The 20,525-nt window shown below is 41.3% G+C and overlaps 1 protein-coding gene across 2 annotated transcripts in view; it reads right to left on the reverse strand.

The window, feature by feature from the left end:
* Positions 1-18,149, reverse strand: part of disp3 (dispatched RND transporter family member 3) — a 434,497-nt gene extending 416,348 nt beyond the window's left edge. The window contains exons 1-2 of one of the 2 annotated variants that reach the window (XM_052039586.1): positions 18,006-18,149; positions 17,422-17,509 (exon numbers count right to left, since the gene is read on the reverse strand). The gene's annotated coding sequence lies outside the window, so the exon portion shown is untranslated. Of the gene's footprint in view, positions 1-17,421; positions 17,589-18,005 lie in introns of those variants that run through there. The other variant, XM_052039587.1, reaches the window with a different exon arrangement.
* Between the last annotated feature and the right edge of the window lie 2,376 nt (positions 18,150-20,525).

Genomic DNA, 20,525 nt, shown 5'->3' on the forward strand with positions numbered 1-20,525 from the left:
GCTCCTGCGCTTGGACGACCTCCCTATGACCGCTCATTCCAACTTTATGTTACAGCTGTGCTTACCCAATATCATGGCGATATTCGGAGACCTGTTGCCTATTTTTCTGTTAAACTAGATCCTGTGGCACAGGGAATGCCACCATGTACACAGGTTTTACCGGCTTTACATGATATTGTTTCTGCAGCCGCTAATACCACCCTACACCAGCCGGTTCGGGTTTACACGCAGCATTCGGTCGCTGCCCTCTTGACATCAGAGTGAACCTGCCACATGACTCGAGCACGATTGGGTAGATACGAGGTCTCCCTGTTGGCCAATCCATACCTGACCTTCCACAATTGTACAACTGTTAATCCAGCCTCTTTTCTGACACAGCCACCTTCAGAGATTTTGGAGCCCGATCATGACTGCCTGCAGAGAAATCATTTCCTAACCTCAGCTCGTGAGGACCTAAAAGACTGCCTGATTAATGGAGCCACAACCTGGTTTGTGGATGGCTCGGCCTTTGTAGATGACCAAGGCCAGTGACGATCTGGTTATTCTATCGTACAGGGTACCGATACAGTGATAGAGGCTGCAGCCTTCCATCATCCTCTCTCCGCACAACAAGCTGAACTTTTTGCTTTGACATGTGCCTGCATTAAAAGGAAAGAATATTTCCCTTAACATTTACACAGACTCACGATACGCGTTTGGAGTCACCCATGATTTCGGTGCCCCGTGAGAACATCGTGGATTCCTGACTTCCTCAGGTGCCCCTATTAAAAATGCTTTGTTTGTATCCAACCTTTAGGCTTCCTTGTCCCAACCTTCCCACCTGGCGATAATTAAGTGCGATGCGCATACTAAAGCCCAAGACCCCACTTCCCTGGGAAATGCCTATGTGGATGCTATTGCAAAAGCTACTGCTATCCATGAACCCCTCACTGTCTATTCAGATAGTGATAGACAACTCTTGAATAGAACGGCCCTGCCTGACATGGCAAGTGTAGAAAAACTTCAGGGGGACGCCCCTACAAATCAAATTGAATTATGGAAACAGCAGGGGTGCACCAGAGATCCTGACACACTGTTATGGACCACCCCTGCTGGACAAGTTTGTGTACCAGATGCATTTTAACCCATGTTACTTAATTATATTCATGAAATGACACATTTGGGTAAGGAGGGAATGGTGAGAGTGGCACTACAAACGTGGTGGCACCCTAATCTGAGGAAGGAAGCACAAAGAGAGGCATAGGAATATAATATTTGCCAGAAAAATAATCCTGGTAAAGCAGTTAAGTGTCTTCCGGGTAAGGCAAGGATGCCTACGGGCCCGTTTGAGTGCATACAGATTGATTTTATAGAATTGCCCAGAGTGCATGGCTACAAGTACTGTCTTGTTATCATTGATTTCTTTAGTAGATGGATAGAGGCAATACCTACAGCAAATGCCACAGCAGAAGCGACGGTAGGAATTATACTGCAGGAAATAATACCTTGGTTTTGGCTCCCAACCATTATTAGTTCAGACAACGGGCCACATTTTACTGCCAAAGTACATAAGGACTACCCCGCACACTAGCACAGGATAAACCCCAGCGGAAATATTATTTGGAAGACCGCTGAGCACACCTGGGGCCACAGACAAAAATATAGAAGTGTGTCTTGATCTCCATGCCCTTAGTGAAAGAATGATTAATTACGTACAAAAGTTAACTGATGTTCTTAAGACTCTACATTCACAGGTACGTAATGTTCAGAGGAAAAAGGAGGACAACGTAGAAGCACCCTTACCGAGAATCCAACCCGGAGATCACGTCCTGATAAGGAATTGGGAGCGGAAAAAGTTGGCACAAAGGCCCCTTTCAAGTACTACTCGCTACACCCACAGCAGTAAAGGTTGAAGGGCAACCTCGGTGGATACATCATTCCAACTGCAAAAAGATTGGTCTTGGGAAAGGACAACATGACGGGGCAAAAATGGACAATTAATGTATCTATAAGTATTCTGGAACTTGTCTTGAGCAGTCTCGTAATAATCAGGGCCACCCCTGATAACACCTTTATGTCCCTCTGTCACACTTATGCCAAACAGGTGGAATTAGAAGCCTGTTGGGTCTGTGCCGAAATTCCACCACATAGTCATATCATGTTCCTGATGTCAGTGATCCCCCTCAACAAGAGTGAAGGACTCTCCATTCCAACATTCTCCAGTAAAACTCAACGGCACGACCCAATACTCTGTGCCTTCGAAACGAGGAAATCAGACAATGTTAGTGATTGTGGCTGTAAGTGCTTTGACAGCTGGTATATCAGGCCTCCATTAACCGAAACTGGGCCTGGCTCATGGCCATACTTGCAGGTGCCTAAAGATGACAAAGTGGTAAAGGCCACAGGTTATTGTAATTTCGAGGGAGACAGGGATGCAGTTTTCCTGGGGAACAGTACAAGTACCACTATGAAGGTTGGGGAACTAGGTTCTCATCTTCTACGAACAGCCCATCCCCCACCAGTAGATGGTACCCAGTGGATATGTGGGGATCAGGCATATATGTGGCTCCCAGGGGAAACTGGTGATAGGTGGAGTACACAGGATTTAGAAAAATCCTATAAAAAGTGGGTTGGTTGTTGTCATCTGGGGTATATAATACCCCATTTGAGGGCTATGACCCAGCTGCAGAATCACTCCCATTGGAGCAGGCAGTGGAGAGGAATAACAGAAGCTGAGTGATTTTGGATGATCGCTTTTCCTTCCTATGGGGACAGCCAGGAACTTGAGGGAAATAATAAACTTAGCTGCAGCCCTTGAGAAATTGGCCAACAATACTGCCAAAGCCCTGACACAAACACAGGCCCAAGTAACAAGAGATATCCACTGAAAAGATGGCAATCCAGCAAACAGTCCTGCAGAATCGTATGGCCCTTGAGTTTATTCTAGCAGAAAAAGGAGGAACATTATAGGGAGCGAATGCTGTACCTATATTCCAGACGAGTCTGCCAATATAACGTCCACTCTCCGAGTACATTGCCAAGGAAGTTAACAACATTAGAAAAGTAGGGAAGAACTTGCATGGTTTCATCAAAGGGTCTGGATGGCAACCATTCATAGGCCTGTTTTGTGGCATATGGGGTGTGATATTACATTATGGTCTAATAGTAGTATTTATTATTGTTGTAATTATAGCATGCAGTCCTTTTCCACTAATAGCACAATGCCAGTACTCGGTCTCTTGCTTCGTAAAATGTCTATTATCATGAAATGATAAGAGGAGGGAATGTACAAGTAACTGAGACTGTAAGGGTGAGTGTTGTTCAGCTGCTATGGCTTAACCACGGCTGACTATAGTGGAGATGCACGATGTACCCAGGCGCCTTGTGTAGATCAAGGGAGTTAGGAAATACGCTTCTCCTTATAAGTCTTTTTTGATAAGTGGTTATCCTTGGCGCCTGGAGCTGTCTGTGACTTCAGGTTGTAATGTGATGGACTGCTGCCGGGTTACAAAGTGCTTAAAGATAAGGAAATAGCAGATAATGAAGGAAGGAGGTAAATCAATTTAATTAAGAAAAAAATAATTAGGTAGCATAGTTTGGTATGTGAGACTTAGCACATAGGCTTCTTTGTTTTAAGTATAAAAGAGGACCCTAGCATTTGTATCTTTGAGTGAGGATTAGTATAAGAGCTAGGGTTTACATTGTTAATTCTTCCTCTGTATTCCCCCCCACTCCCACTAGCGAAAGCTAATAAAGCACTTATCGTAACTTCTTTGGGTCTGCCGTTGCCTGATTTATTACAGAAGCGCAGGTCGACAATAACAGCCTGATGTTTGCAATTAATTAGCTCTGATGTCCTGGTCATTCTTTTCAAACCAGTTCTGGTGCTTCTCGGTACCAAAGCCAAGAGTCTTCTCACAGGTGCCAGTCAGGTAGAGTTCAGGGCAGCTCAAAACCGTCTTACTCTGTGGATCTGTTGGCTGGGAATCAGACCGTCTGTGAACTCTGGTTTTGCCGTTCCCCGAGAGCTTTTAACATTGACCTTCTTGTGGCAAAATGTAAGTGGATACTGATATTTTGGAGCCAAGCTGCTAGAGATAGAAAGTAGATTAGGTGGCAGTCAATCCAGTAGTCATCATGTGGAGGGGTTTGTGGACATCTTTACATCATCATCTAAGCAAAGGGCCATCATCTAACAGGTGACAGGACCAGGAGATGTTACCATGAGGTCCACTGCTTGTTCGTGGATGAAACAGTGTTTGTAATGGCCAAAGCTATGCTCCAAGCAAATATCAGGAGAAGGACCCCATTGGAGATAGCCTTCTCTACGCTTTCTTTGCCATTCACACCTTGCCAGAGAGTTGTGTCCTTTCCCACTCTGGTGTTGAAGATTCCCCAGGAGTATCAGTGAGAGTTTCTTTGGAATGGGAATCTGGATTCTCTTTCCACCCCACCCCACCCCACCACCCCCCCCCCCCACCACCTCGCACCTCCAAAGCCCCAAGTACAAGTCCTCTTTGGTCTCATCTAAAGCTACCAGGGTTGGGTGTATGCACAATGAGTTTAACACATTGCTTCTGTGTTGGAGCCGTCACAACAAAATCTATCAAATTCATTGGAAAGATATGAGCACCTCAGCATTCTCTTCCAGGCCAACATCTAGTTACATTCAGTCAGCTACAAGGCCATGCTGTTCACATGTTTCCAAAACAGACAGTCTTTTCCAACCCTGTCATGGGAAGAGATTACTGAGGGCATAAAGGAAAAGGTTCAAAAGGATGTTCACACAGCTTCCTTGAAGAAATGCAATACTCTCACCGACTCCTGTTAATCTGTGGCTCATAACCATTTAAAGTGGAGAAGGAGTACTTAGGATGGTATCGAAAACCAAGGCCATGCATCAGGAGCGCACAGAAGGCCCATCATATCAGCAGAAAGAGTACACCATCTCACAAACTACCCACGCCATGTGCCCCATGAACCACCTCCTGAACCATCAACGAAAAACTCCACAGTCCTCACACTGTGCTCCATCTCCTTAGGACACAAAAACAGAGAGGAAGAAAGTCACCTTTGTTTCTAAGGATCTGCCTAAGATGATGGTTGACTGCATACTAATTACATTCACATTACCTATAAGATGTCCCAAACATGATATACTCTCTCTTAATGCAGAGAACACTGGACACAAACAAATATTGTAAAACTCTGACAATCTGGCACACTTGGGACATTGGTGGTCCCAGACTAGCAGACATTCTGAACTGTTTCTATTAATACCCCATTATACTTTTAATTCATTTTTTTTTATAAAACTATGTAACAACTTTTTTTAAAATATATTTTCTAATTAACCAGGTAGGTTTAAAGGGAGTGCAGTGAAGGGGAAGGGAGCACATCAACATCACCTGATGAGCAAGATGCTGAAGCATCGAGCTCTCCAAATCACTGGATAGCAGACTATTGGAGTTCTACTGTATTGCAAAGAAATGAAGGAAAAGGCAGTGTTAATGAAGATGGTTGAGGACTCCTGAGCCACGCGACCTTCTGCCTCCACGCAAGTTACTCACTAATGATTATTACTTCCACATTTGTGTATGGATGTTTACTAAACCTCCCTAGCTATGTCCTAATTGGAACCTGTTAGACTGCATCCTTATCCGGGCGTGAGACAGTAAAGATGTCCACAACCCTCTCTCCATGATAGTTTTAATGCATGGTATCTAAATCATTATCTAATCCTTTCTATTACTTCCAGCAGCTTGGCTCAAAAACATTAGTATCCACTGAAGTATTTTCCACTTAGTGATACTTCTAATTCCTATCCATCTTTAAATTTATAGATTTCAAAATATAAACTTCATTATCGTCCAAAACGGAAACGATAAAGGATAATTCAATTTACACTGGTTTTTGCATCAAACTTGTCACCACATTCACGGGGCTATTTTGAAGAAAACATTGTAAGTGCTAAAACAGATGATATATGGATCGGTCACATTTTCTACAGGATTTATATTCCTTTCTATTCATTTCCATTTCTTTCACCAACACTGGCAAGAAAGTGGCTCTTATTGAGAAGTCCAGGCAAATAAATATTCAAAATAGTGACAGAAGCTGCATGGGAAAAAGCACATCGCCACTTGTATCATGAAATCAGCAAGATGAAAATGCCACACAGTTCTTCCAGCTCCTGTCAACAGAAACCTTTCCACCAAAAATCTTCATGAAGGCAATGTTTCTAAAACACTGTATTTGTTTTGCTTTCTATCTTGCTTAGATACATTGGTATAAATAAAATCAGTTACAGAAAATAAATTCTGGCATGCCGTAAAAAGGTAAAAGGCAATATATTCTACAGCAACATGATCATCTGGCAGGCAAGCAAGATAATTTACAGAACTGACATATGATGGATTTAGGATGGCTGCAAGGTGTAATGCAGATTACTGATTATTTTCTCATGGTCCTTAAACAAGAATAACATTGCGTGCACAACTGGGAACTTAGGAATCCACTTATATACTAGCTAAGATGATATATACACTAGTTAATATGATATATATTAACTCAAGGAAAAAAAATGTCGAAGAGTGGAAAAAAAAATCAGTGACAGACTGGGAGAGGCAAAGAGTAGTTGCAAACCGGATAATTAATTGGCTTGATAACAGGTAACAAAAGCATGTCAATCAGTAGTAGCAGTTATAATTGGGCTGCTGTGACCAAATGAATTGTGTAATGATTAGTCTGGAAACAGTTGCTTTCATAATGTTCATAGAAGATAACAATAAGCGTACTGAATGTGAATAACACCTCACAATTCAAACTCAGAGGAAAGAAAATGAACTTGAAAAAGACCCATTACTAAATTAAGATTATTTCATCAAATAAGACATCTGTCTCTAATAGCTAAACAAACATTGAAAGTGCCAAAATGTCTTGCAGTGGACAAGATAAAGGACATGCAACAGAACTGCATATTTAAAAAGATCAAAGACTGTTTTACAGGTCCTTATGTTATCAAGATGTGTCAAAGAGTAATGCTTGTGAGGCAGTTTATGTGCAGTGGTCACTGCGATGTAGATAGGTGGAAGCAACAAGATTCCTCCTAGAACCGTCATTTACAATAAATTCTTTGGTGGAACTGATGAAGAGGAAATAACTGTTGGCCAGGACATCTCTAAAGTGTGTTCTGAACTTGTACCCACCCAAGAAAGCAGATGGGGGTCACGTTTAAACTTATTACAGCATACCATTTCTAGGTGCTGTCTGTGTCGAGTCAGCACATTTTCCGTGTGACCATGTGGGTTTCAACCCCGTTTCCTCCCACATTCCAAAGGTGTGCTGGGTTATTTGCCTACTGTAAATTACCCTTTAGTTTAGGTATGCGAGAGAAGAATTAAAAGGGTGGTGAGTTGAATAAATAAAGAGGATAAGTTGTAGGCTATAGGGAAAGAGTAGAGGGGAAAGTGGGTCTAATGGGGTTGCTCTGCTGGAAGACAGCATGGACCCAATAGGCCAAATGTCCACCTGCCCTATCATTGCAAGTACTAACAATCCACAATTTTATATTCACAGACAGGTTTCACAATCTACACATTATTCAGGCCAACCGGTGCACACTGCGGTTTACACACCAAATATAAAATGGACACTGATCTAAACAGACCAAAACAATCAGTATAGTTCCTGTTAAGAAGCAAAGCGAGATGGATTGCCAGCTCTTGTCCATTTTATTTAGAAATACTTTCAGCTGATCATTGGTAACAGTAGAAGAAAGATTTTCTCTTATTGAATTTAATTAATATCCATAGACATACACTTGCAAACCCTAAGGTGCTTCACCAGAGTCTAAAATCGATATCTTCACAGGGGCATGCAAAGTCACGTCATCAACCCAGTATCCTAACAGCACCATCAATTATACTGAGCAGAAGAAAGATCAACCAGGAGGAGGCTATTGATAATTTCTTGTTATTAGTTTAATTGTTAATGAATGCCATCAGTGTCCCAGATTAAGTTTTGTACAGCTCAATGCAAATGCATCACACTCAGTTCCAAAACACTTCTGTACACATATTAAAAACATACTGTACGTCATTTGGAAATTCACGAAACTTCAAACTTCGGCATTAATTGTTATAACATGTGCAAGAGAAAATGTGTTCAAAGTCCATTATGCAATAAAATTATTATTCCATAGTTCAATGATTTTTTTCAAGCTATTCAAATTAGTCCTTAATTTACATAATTAGTCTTGCATTATAATTGTTATTTATTGCAGTACTGCTTGTTATTTGTGGAAATGCCCACTTTGGAACACAAGATTAGTTTTAGCACATTTAAGCTTTATGAAATATTTAGTACTAAATTCAAAACGTCAGTTGGTGATTTTTCTAAAAACTTAGCACTAAAGAAATTAGAATTAAATTTCAAAATTATTAATAAAGGAGAAATGACCTCCATTTGTTAAGGGAATTAAGATAAGGTAAAGGCAAGTGCAATCGTCTCTAAAAACAGGTGCAGCGATTGTGCTGTGCAATTAATCCACACCAATTACTTCCCATTCTGCCACCACACCTACTTTGTGCGGCTTTGCACACCTACACAATTCGTGCACGTCACCAGCACTAACTCATTGGCTTATACCCGAGCAGCGGACTGGTATTGCACAGTTAAAGCTAGCTTACACCTTTTAGAAGATGTAGCAGCTGCTGGCAACATTTTGGAATCTAGTCTGACCTGAAAAATACTGGAGAACAACACCACACAGGAGTGAAGATTCCCAAGAATTTATGACGGTGCATTGAAGAGGACAGAAGAGGAGGAAAGATGCAATCTATTCACAGAGAACAGAAGCCCTCCAGAGAAACTGAAGCCAATGGAAACAGATGGATGTGGTGGTCAATGCTGGAAGTCAAGCCCAAGAACGTGGTTCAACAACTTCAATGCACCACAGCCTGATCTCTCACCACCCACAGATCGCTTATCATTCAGATTCATACACAATATTTACAGGTTCACCTAACAATATAAAAAAGGGTATGAGATCAGAGAAATTTTGGGGGGTGGTTTATGTTCATACTTCATTGAAAACAGCAAGGCAGTTTAAGAAAATGATTACAAATAGAGGTAGAGCATAACTAGAGGGCATAAGCAGCAAATATAAGCAGCAAGGAAATCAGTGATAAACCTTTACGAATGGCAGGTTTGGCCACAATCAGAGGACTGTGTCCAGGTTTGGATGCTGCACTTTTGGAATTATACAAAGACTTCGGAGCGCATGCAGAAGAGATTTACTGGAATGATTCTTGGGACAAGAGACTTTAATTACATGCAGATATTGGAAAAGCTGTGTTCTTCATGGAACACAAGAGGTTATGGGGAGATCTAATAGCGATATTTAAAATCAAGACAGGTATAGACAGTAGATAGAGATAAATTGTTTCTATTGGTGGAAGGGTGAAGGATTGAGGGGCTTAGAATGAAGGTGATTGGCAAAAGAACCAAAGCAAACAAGGAGCAACACACACAAAATGCTGGAGGAACTCAGCAGGTCAGGCAACATCTGTGGAGGGAAATAAACAGCCGACATTTCAGGTCAAGACCCTTCATCAGGACGGACAAGGCAAAGCATTTTCTTTCAATAAACACAGTGAGTGATTAGGACTTATAAAGACAGTCGTGGAGGCAAGTTCAATTGCATTTTTCCCCGAAAGGGAGCTGGGTAAATATCTGAAAGATTTTACAGGGTGTTAGAGAGGGTGGGGTCCAGCTATGTTGCTCTAAGAAGAAGCCAGAAAGAACTCAGAAAGATTGAATGGCCTGCTTCCATGTTGCAACTATTTTGTGATACAGAAAGATGACAGACATTGAGGGTGTGCATCAGGATGATTAACTGTCATTTCCATGAAGTTTAGTCTGCTTTGACTTTAAATATGGTTTGGAATGTATCGTATGGACTTTCATCTTGGCATCGTGGTGACATGCATACTGTCATGGCTGGCGACAAAGGGCAGGCAAGATAGTTGATGACTGCAGAATTGAGGGTTTGTTTACCCAATTCCCCAAATCAAGCGAGTTGCTCTCGGGCAGCCTACTCAGAAAGGGGTAGCTGCAGTTACCCGTCCTCTCCCAGGACCAAAGCAGTTTGCTATGCAGCTGGAGACAGGAACAATGCTCTCACAATGCATAGTCAATTTTAAATTCTACACTGCAGGATTTCTCCAGTGCGTCAGGCCACCGAAGAATTCCTTCCAGTACCCTGTAGTCTGCTCTATCCAATGTATGCTCATTGTTGATGTGTCTGAAGGTTGCGCACCAGAATCATGAGCCACCTTGTCAGAAGATGGACTTTATCACCCATCACCCAGCCTTTGGCTTACTCTGTTGGAAGTTAAAGGACTGGAATCCCTTTTTGTTGCAATATGTCACAATGTAGACATGCAGCAACTTTAAAGTAGCACACATATGTCCAATATTACCTTGTATCATAGAGAATCCTGTAATCCTAATGAAGCCATAGGTTGCCCACTACTCTCCAATGAAAGAATGAAATGCAGATGAACAGTGGATGGGGAACTGCAAGGAGTTGCAAGTATCTCTAATTACTGCCTGGAAGACAACTGACACAAATGACTACCTCCCCGATAGCCAAGGCAATGTGGTCCAGGCACCGATATAACGTGACTCACAAAACAAAGACATACTTGCATTAAATGTCATTTAGGACCCAACTCAGCACCTGTAGCACCAAGAATCACAAGCCATGGAGCCGAAATCTGCAGCTGTCGTATTTTATAACAAAATTTGATATAAATAGGTTACCATGATCCTCAGATGCACATTTCTCATTCTTTATATGGGAATGTTTTCCTTTTAAAAGTGAATTAACTAAATAATCACTTACCAAACCTTCACTATTCAATATGGTTACTATTCAAGTCAGAAGCTCCCTGTAGCCCCACCATATCAGGGCTGCCTGAATAATTCAATATTCCCCTCAAGCCTTAAAAAAGGGAAACTGAAAAATTCACATAACAGACCACACACATTATCAGAAATCTGGAATTCATCCAAACAAATTTAGGAATTGTGCACTCAAAGTTTTTGACTCTCCAAACAAAGTCAATTTACATAATAAAATATTTGACACAGCTTTTATCACATCACTAATGATAGCATTTCTGTTTTACCATTATGAGGAATACTAAACTTTTCTTCTGTTACCTGGACAGAGCACAAACAAATTGCATAATCACAATTATACTACAATTAACTAAGATAATGACATCTGCCCATTTACATCACTTGCATCCAGCGAGTCAAGAATTAATTTATGCAGGAAGGTTTAATTGTGCTTTCTATACCCTTAGGTTAGCAAGAAGTCTGGCTTCTTGCTGGATGTCCGACAGACATTGAGGAAATACAACAGGATGATATGCTGGTTTTGCCACCACTTAATTGTTAAGTGTCCTAGTAAAGGGTTAAGAAATTGTGACTGTACATATAACTAATGAAAAAAAATCACACATGCAAGCCCCTGACTCAAGACCAGGTGGACCAGGTGGTGATTACTGTGTCTGGAACTTGATTGTAAGCCAATTATACTAAACAATAAGTGTGAGGTTTTGTCCTAAACAATGAGTGTGAGGCTTTTCCAAAACAATGAGTGTGAGGCTTGTCCTAAACAATGAGTGTGAGGCTTGTCCTAAACAATGAGTGTGAGGCTTGTCCTAAACAATGAGTGTGAGGCTTGTCCTAAACAATGAGTGTGAGGCTTGTCTTTGTATTTTAGGCTCCCCGATTGAAATTGGTGTTGTCGCATTGTTTAAGTGTGTGACAAGGACTGTAAAAATTAACGTCTGCCCCTCTGTAGTGTGAAGACCTCCGATAAAGACTCTGAGAGTCTGGAGAACTCTCCCTGGCAGTATACTGCCAATAAACGTGTTTTAACAGAATTAATCCGTGGCACTGTGTGATTTTGCAGCAGGCAGGAGTGGGAACTTAAAATTGGGATAACACTAACACACTTGACCTTCATTTTCTAAGGTAAACGATTTTGCCATGTACGATTTCTGCACATCCCTTCCATTTTTCTGCAAATGACTTGGTGATGGTGGTAGTGGGTGGTGTGGGGTGGCTTGCTGAAATCACTTAATCCTAATCTCACCTCACGTCCATAAATGGACGAGAGCAGCAAATCACCTGAGATCACCATCAAGTGGCCCCCCCCACCCCAAGTCACCCAGTAACTTTATAATCAATATTTCTTCATCTTCATTTTATCAAGACCCTGGAATACACTATCCAACAGATGCCAGGATTACCTTCATCACATAGATTACAGCAGTTCAAAGCAGAGACATTGTATCACCTTCTTAAGGACAATAAACAGTGGCCTCACCAGTAACACACAAAACCCACAAATTATTTTGTTTTTAAGTAAAGCACCCGCCAAGCAAAGTTCACTGGATAGTTAGCAGAGACCCTTACCTATCTTTCTACAAGCCATGGACAGGGAGACCAATAAGATCACTGAGAACTAGGAGGAAAATGTAGCCCACAGCTAGTCCACGTGGTACAGTCTCAGCAGATATTGCATTTACCAACTGCGATCATCAACCACAAGGATTTGTTTGTATTTTGTATTAAACTGGGTCATAGGTATTGTCAGGAGTCTCCACTTCCAAAGTAGATTACAGAATAAATGTCTAACCTAATGTATTTATGTTAATTTAAGTTTATGTTAACTAATGTTTGTAATGTACTGTGCTGCTGCAAAAAAGCTAATTTTCATGGCATTTTATACTCTGTGTACGTATGCCTACGACAATAAACCTGAACTTGATATTATCCAAGAATTCACTGTGATTTAACAGTTTCCAATTCACACGCGTTTAGAAACCAAGATCTAGCAACGTGTTTTCTGTTTTGACATATTCAGGAAGAATTCTGAATAGCACCTGGTTCCCTTTTCAAAACTTAACTTTCCCCATACCAGTTTATTCGATCAGAGCAAGTGATTGGAATTGACTTCATTGATGCCGTTAACCCAGGTTAATCCAATTTCCTGTACACTGCTGGGCTCAATTACTATTTCACATTGCCCCAGTCCACATCAACAGCTAAAAGTTTAAATCTAACAAGGGAGCTAACAGTTGGTTTTAAACAGGTTAGGAGCACTACCGAAGATGAGCTTGCACCTTGATTAAGCAGTCACTCCCACACAACAATCACAGTTGAAATTCTAATTGGCAATCATCACACAGCACTTCACTATCACCCAATTACATTCACCAGGTCACCGGAGAATGTGAAGAGAAACAATTTATTTCCAGACGCAGACATCTAAAAAAGGCAAAAAAAGAGTGGGGGCAAAAACCTTACTGCAAAACCCAATTTGCAGCAGGAGTAAAGAGATTGAAGTCCTGACCAAAACGGGAAGAAAGTTGTCTACTCCCAATGCTTTCACACTTATGTGGATTTTACCCAATGAGATCAGAGGGTGGTATCAATCACAAAGTTTGAAAACGTACTGCTGGGTGGGTGACCAAACCACGTGGACAGAATGACTTGGGTTTGATTTGTCCACTCAAAATGTGCTCATCTTCCACAAAAGCAGCTGGTCCACACCAAATGTTGCTGTCCAGCACATGAAAAGTTCAGGAATACATGCTGCAGGATGTACACAAGTAGGGTGAAACATATACCAAGGGTTGCTGGGAGAAGGATACTGGAATGACATCTTGAAATCTCACTTACACAATGTAGTGTTTGCATAATAGATTGTTCAAAGTTCAATTGCATCTTGTGAAAGGTATTGATATGTAGAATATTGCCTGTGTATGCATGTTTTCCCAAAGGAAGTATTTTCAATGAAGAAAAATATTTTTGAAAATAAAAAGTCCCTCAGTACTTGGACGTTTCGATACCCTTTGCAAGAAGAAAACCGGGATTCTTCTGTCCCCAGCTGGAAAATCCACAAATGTGGATGCTGAGCCAGGATAGGATCAACTGAGAGGCTATTCTTATTTGAACATCTCGCTAATTACTGCACAAGCAACACTGAATGACGACCAGTTCAGCCTGCCTGAACACCAGCAAGTAAAAGAAGGGGCAGGGGAGGGATTAAGGGATGAAACAACAGCACATTTACAATGAAGAGATTCACAGAATCCCTGGAAAACTTCCTACAGCACCTATCAAAGTAGTTAGTTCAATCCACAAGATACTTCTTGTGCCAATTTTCTTTTCCATACAGACTCTCTAGATAGATAAAGTGGATTAGAAACAGCAACTTGCTGAGACGCATTTAGGGAGATTCAAGGCAAACATATTCCCAAGGTGATAAAAGGCAGGTCTGCCTAAAAATGCCCTTGGATAAGAAGGTGCATCGAGTGTAAGAGGAAACAGAGAATGAAGCTTCTCAAGAGCTTAATACAGCAGAGCACCTGGAACAGTACAAGAAGAAATGAAAAGGGAAATCAAGAAAAGTACGACAAAAGAGACAAGCAAATCAAAGAAAATCCAAAGGGCATTAATATACATTAAAAAATAGAATTATATAAAGAAACAAGTGGATAACTAAGGGAAGAGCAGGATATAATTGGAACCCAAAAGACAGCCAGTGTGTGGAGGCAGATGATGTATGAAAGTTCCTTCTTGAACATTTTATGACAAGTGATGAGGACCATACAGTTAAGACTAATGACCATCAATAGGATAAACATAGCAAAGGATAATTCATCATCTTTGAAAGTGGATCAATCATCAGGCCCAGATAATGTATCTCTCAGGTGATTAAAGGCAGCAAAGGGAGGAAATTGCAGAGGCTCTGACTAAAAATTTCAATCCTCCCTGATGACAGAAGTAGTGCCAGAGAATCAGACATCTACTAATGTTGGACAGGTTGTTTAAAAGGGGATAAACCAATAATTAGCAGTTTGTCTTCGGTATTGGGCAAATTACTAGAATTCATTCCAAGGGACAGAATGAACCTTCAATTAGAAAGACACAAATTAATCAGTGACAGCCAGCGTGGATTTGTTGAGAAAAGTCACATATTGACTCAGTTCTTTGAGGAGGTAACAAGGAAAGTGGATGAGGGCAGTGCTTTCTTGATTTAGGCCAGAGAGGTTTTAGTAATGGATCACATGACAAACTGGTCAAAAATACGAAAGGGCAGTGACAATCTGGATCCAAAATTGGCTTGGCAGTAGAACTCAGAGCAAAGGGTTGATTGGTATTTTTGTGACTGGAAGGCTGTTAGCAGCGGGGTTCCTTATAGCTCAGCACATGGTCCCTTGTTTATTGATAACTTAGATCCAAAAGTAGTGGACATAACAAAGTACCTTGCAGATAATACAAAAATTATTCACATGACTGACAGTGAGAAGAAAGGCTTTACATTGTTGGGTGCTATGGATGTTTTGGTCAGTTGGGCAGTAAAATGTCAAATGCAATTTATCCCAGAGAAGTGTGAGGTAATGCTGAGGAGGTGCAATAAGGTGAGAGAATACACAAGAAATGGGAGGATAGCAAGAGATTTGGTGGAACAGAAAGATCTGAGAATATCTGCCCACAGTTTCTTAAGTGGTAGCAAGACAAGAAAATAAGGTGGTTAAAATGGCAAATGGAAATACTTTCTTTGATTAGCCGAGGCATAGAATATACGTAAGAAACAGAACTTGACAGCAATTCACCCGAGATTGAAAGTTTAAGTTTTGTTTTAAACACCTGAGTAAAACTAATGGATCCTATACTCTTGATTACGTGGTAGAGTTGAGATTTGCCACACAGCAGGGTATACGAATATACATAAGAAACAGAACTAGACAGCAATTCACCCCTTCGTTTCTGCTCTTCTACTCAATAAATGCATGGCTAATCTCTTACCTCAGCACCGCTTTCCTGCACTGACCCATCTCTCCTGATAACTAAAAATCCATCAGTCTCTGTCATGAATGTACTCAGCTTTATTTACGACTAGCCATTTATGGTAGAACTATATGCAGCATTGGTTAGGGAACAGTTGTAATACTACCTAGAGTACTGGTCACCACATTAGAGGAAAGATGTGTTTGCACTGTAGAGAGTGCAGCAGAGATTTACAAATATGTTGCCAGAACTGGAAACCTGTAGCTATGGAATACATTAGGTGTTAATTTCATCAGAACAGAGGAGGCTGAGGGGATATAAATGCATATAAAATCATGAAGCTCTCATTCAGAGTAAATAGCCCAGACTTATTTCCCTTGGAGAGATCAAAAACCAGGGGGCATAGATTTAAAAACGTAATTTGAAGGGGAAATAAGAAATTTATTTTCGCCTCATACAGAAGGTGGTAGGGGTCTGGAACTCACTGCCTGAAAGAATGGTAGATGAAGGAATCTTCTTCATATTTATTCAGTACTTTGATGTGTACTTGAAGAGCTGTGACCTGCAGGACTACAAACAGATTGCTGGCTGGTGGAATTGCTGAGGCAGTTAGGTAGCTCTTTTACAACCAGCACCACCCAGATGGGCCAAACGGCCCCCTTCTGTGTGGCAAATCTCAACTCTACCACGTAATCTCAAGACATCCTGCCATTACAGTGCAGCGCAAGGCTTCAAGATTCCTTCTGTCTTCAATCACCACAGGCAGTTTATCAGAAATCAAAAAGTACAAAAACCAATGATTCTGGATCCATTAGTTTTACTCAGGTGTTTAAAACAAAACTTAAACTTTCAATCTCAGATTTCACTATTGTACACAGGTTTACAACACTGTTTTAGTAAGATTCCCCAACTCAGCAATTGAAAATCATGAAGAAATACAAAACAGCAACAATTTTAGTAAACTGAGCACAATTCAGTATATTCAGCATTAACCAAGGACAACAACATCCCACGGAAGGGAAAGGTCAGCTTCAAACCTCTTGCTTCCAGTCCCCCGACAAACACTGTAATCATTCACTTACAATCCCCCCCTCCAAAAAAAAGAGCCACGCTTAAATAACAGCTGTAATCTGTGAAAAGGTGTGTGTATATGACTGATGTTACATACTACTAAGATCAGACTTCTGTTAACACTGGTTGTCATGAATACTAAAACGGTAAAACTCATCATCGTAAAACCTGATACCGCTTATTTTAATAGCTACACAACAAATGAAGACAGATAGCAACATTGCACAGTGAAAATCTGAGGTCGGTTTTGTGTTGTTGGTAGGAAACAAAATCTTTGCTCTTCCTGCAAACCTTTAAAGGGGGAAAAAAAACAATGTGAATCTCACACCAGGATTAAAGATAGAAACAGTTCGCACCTCCTTGCCCCCGCCACTCCACCGGGATATAAATAGGTCAACTCAAAGCAAACTTAATTCAAAAAGGATAAACTTGTCCTCTTACACCAATCTCTCTTTCCCGTACTCTTTGTTCACACAACGATAACAACCTTACCAGTTTGGATGCGTTGTCCTTGCACGTGATGCAGCCGGGGAATGGGGAGGAATTCTCCAACAACAACAAATAAACGATCAAACAATAACTGGAAAATAAACAAACCAGTTGTGTGGACGTTGAAAGTTAAATGGAGATGTTCTCCTGCCGCGGCTGTGACAGCTGGACCGGCGGCGGACGCAGCCCGGAGCGCGCTCCCGGGGAGAGGAGGGGGGTGCGCGCGCGCGAGGGAGAGAGAGAGGTGTGACGGGGACGAGCCTCGCACTTGGAGGGAGAGCGCGCCCTGGAAGAGGAGCTGACGAGACGCGCAGAGATGTAGGTGAAGGGCGGAGAGCGGCGGCAGGCAGGCAGGAGCCGCAGTCCCTGTCTCCAACTCCCAGACACACGCACCGCTTGTTGTGTTTTGTGTGTGTTTTGGTGGCGGGTCGGGGGCGCGCACCAATCCCGGCCGGGAAGGTGAAGGGTGCTCCCGGCGGGATATGTCAGCCCCCGCGACCCCCAGCCTTTCCCCGCACTCCCCGGCCGGCGAGTGTTGACTCTCGCAGCCCGCCGCCGTCTGCAGCGAGCGGCTTCAGGTGTCTTACGGCGCAACAATTGGAATTCCTTTGCGACCGGCGACCCCGCGCATTCCGCCAGCTTGGTGCGGTCTCACTACATTGCTCGGTGGCAGTGTTCCCGTGTGTGCAGTTTTGGGGTGGGAGAGGACGCAGTTAGTGAAGGAATAAAACATTTCTATCTGTGCTGAGAACCGATATCAGACACAGACACACTCAGCACCAGTGTAAATCAGGACGAAACCGTCGCACTGACACATGGAGTATCAGAGGGCTTTATTTTCAGGAAACAGATTGATAAACTATTTGAAGAGAAAGTGATAACGGCAGAAATATAAACTCATTTCAGAATCGGTGTGCAATGTGCAGTGCACAGAAAGTGTACGCTCCCCAGCTACGAACCCGGTGGCTATGCTGGAACTGCTTATTTTTTCGGAGTTTAGGTAGATAAGCAGATTCTCAAAAGCAAACGAGGTTCTCCTCCCCCCAGTAGATCCTCACGATACTTTTTCATGAGTGGAGTGGGGCAATTATTGGGTGTTGCATCACTCTGCCTGCGTAACGGTGACCAGGGTTAATTGATTTAAATTGTTTTGTGTATTAAAATGCTCAAATATGGGATTTTTGTGGGCAGGTTTAACTAAAATATCATCATAGAAATTATTAATGCAGAACTTTTTCAAGTTCGTGTTTTAATTGATTGAAAATGGTAGCAGTATCTATGATCGATATTGGCATTAATAGGTCCATTATTGTACTCTGGTTACTAATGTGGTCAAATTCCTTGCAACACGTTTTAACGGTGATGATGGGAAGATTGTAACTACAGAGGTCACAATGAGATGTCTATTATACTATGCATTGCCGTAAATACCAACCAAAATGAATGCCCACGGGGAAATACATCATTAGTGAAAAGGTTAAGCTGCCAAAAAAAAACCTCAAATAAGTAGTTTGGAATCGTAAATGTATGATTTGTGAACTTCCGCTGACGATTAATTCTGGTGTTTACAAACCTCTTAGCTGCCTCCTGGCCCAGTCATTGGTTCTTGTTTGAAGAATAGATTACAGTTGGCAATAATTTCACAATTTAATGTAGAAAATGGTATGAATAGTCTGCTACTGGGTTGATAAGGAGACAAAAGAAATAGTCTTGAAAAATAAAATGCTGAAAAGCAAGTCAAGCGGAATTGGTGGAGAAAAACAGAATCAATGTTTCTGATCAATGACCATTCATCTGATGAAGGTTCATCAATCTGTAGCATTAATTCTGTTTCTCTCTCCATGGATCCTGCCCGACCTTCTGAGTATCTCCAGTCATTTTTGATTGATTTCAGGTTTCCAGGATTGCAGCATTTTGCTTTTTGCCACTGTAAACCCTTAACAATCAATATTCAAAATAACAAGTTTTTTTTAATGGGAGGGATGTGAAGAAGAAAGATAAAAAAAATTGAAAATGTTGCCAAATAAAAATGTGCAGGGATTTTTTACATTTACAATATTATTCAGAAGGAGTCGGCAAAGATCAGAGAACCAGAAGCGTAAGATAAACTTAAACAATTTTTTTTGTCAATCAGGTAAGGAATAATTGGCAGGACAGTGTGTTTGCTAGCAGGAATAAAAAGGTAGGAAGCAAGCATTAGAAGTAAGGACTTCAGAGCAAGTGAGAGAGTGCAGAATGCTAAATCAGTTGATGGTCAGAAAACATTGTTTAAGGAATCGAGGATTTGGATGAATGGCTTTGTGGATTACTTGGACCAATTTCACGGAGTAAGTCTTCCCCTCTCTTATGGCCAGAAGAATTTTATATGAACTTACATACTGTATTACAACTCTGCATGTAACTTAGATAGTGCTACTGGCCATAATTGCCCCAATGGATGCAAAATTGGAAATTTCATTCAGAATTGCTGTATTGATGGCTCATGAAACATGAGAGATTCGTATTGATACAAGAGGAAAAGAAATATTATTTTGCATCCAATTTGTCACCTGCTCAGAGTGTACTTCACATTGATTGAATTCAGCCATAAACTTTATGCCTTGTTTAAGTTGCCTGTAAAGATGCTGTTGTTCACTTCTGATTAGGGCAAGCAACTAGAGAAAAGATGTATGTATAGTTGTGTCTGTTGATTTGATAGCCACTTGATGAGATTGCAATTAGTGAAGTATATTGTTTTGATCTTCCTGTGCTTTGCAATATCAAATTGTAATTTAGTTTTTTTTAAAATTCATTGGATGGAGATGTCACTTTGTAAGACCAACAGTTACTGTTCATCGCTATGTGCCCCATGAACTGAGTGGTTTGCTGTACTACAAATCAGTTACGAGTCTATCAGGTTAGTGTAAACCATATATGAGCCACACCAAGTAAGGATAGCAGATATCCTTCTGTGTAGGATGTAAATGAAGCAGATGAGTTTTGACAATCTAGTTGTATCAAGGTTGCTGTTACTAACACTAAGCATTTGGTTCCAGATTCTTTTAATTACTTGAAATTCCCAGGTGCCACCATGGCATAGGCACTTGTGTGTCTGGGATTATTAAATC

This window comes from Pristis pectinata, chromosome 26 (assembly GCF_009764475.1).
Source record: "Pristis pectinata isolate sPriPec2 chromosome 26, sPriPec2.1.pri, whole genome shotgun sequence".
In the NCBI taxonomy this organism is placed as follows: domain Eukaryota; kingdom Metazoa; phylum Chordata; class Chondrichthyes; order Rhinopristiformes; family Pristidae; genus Pristis; species Pristis pectinata.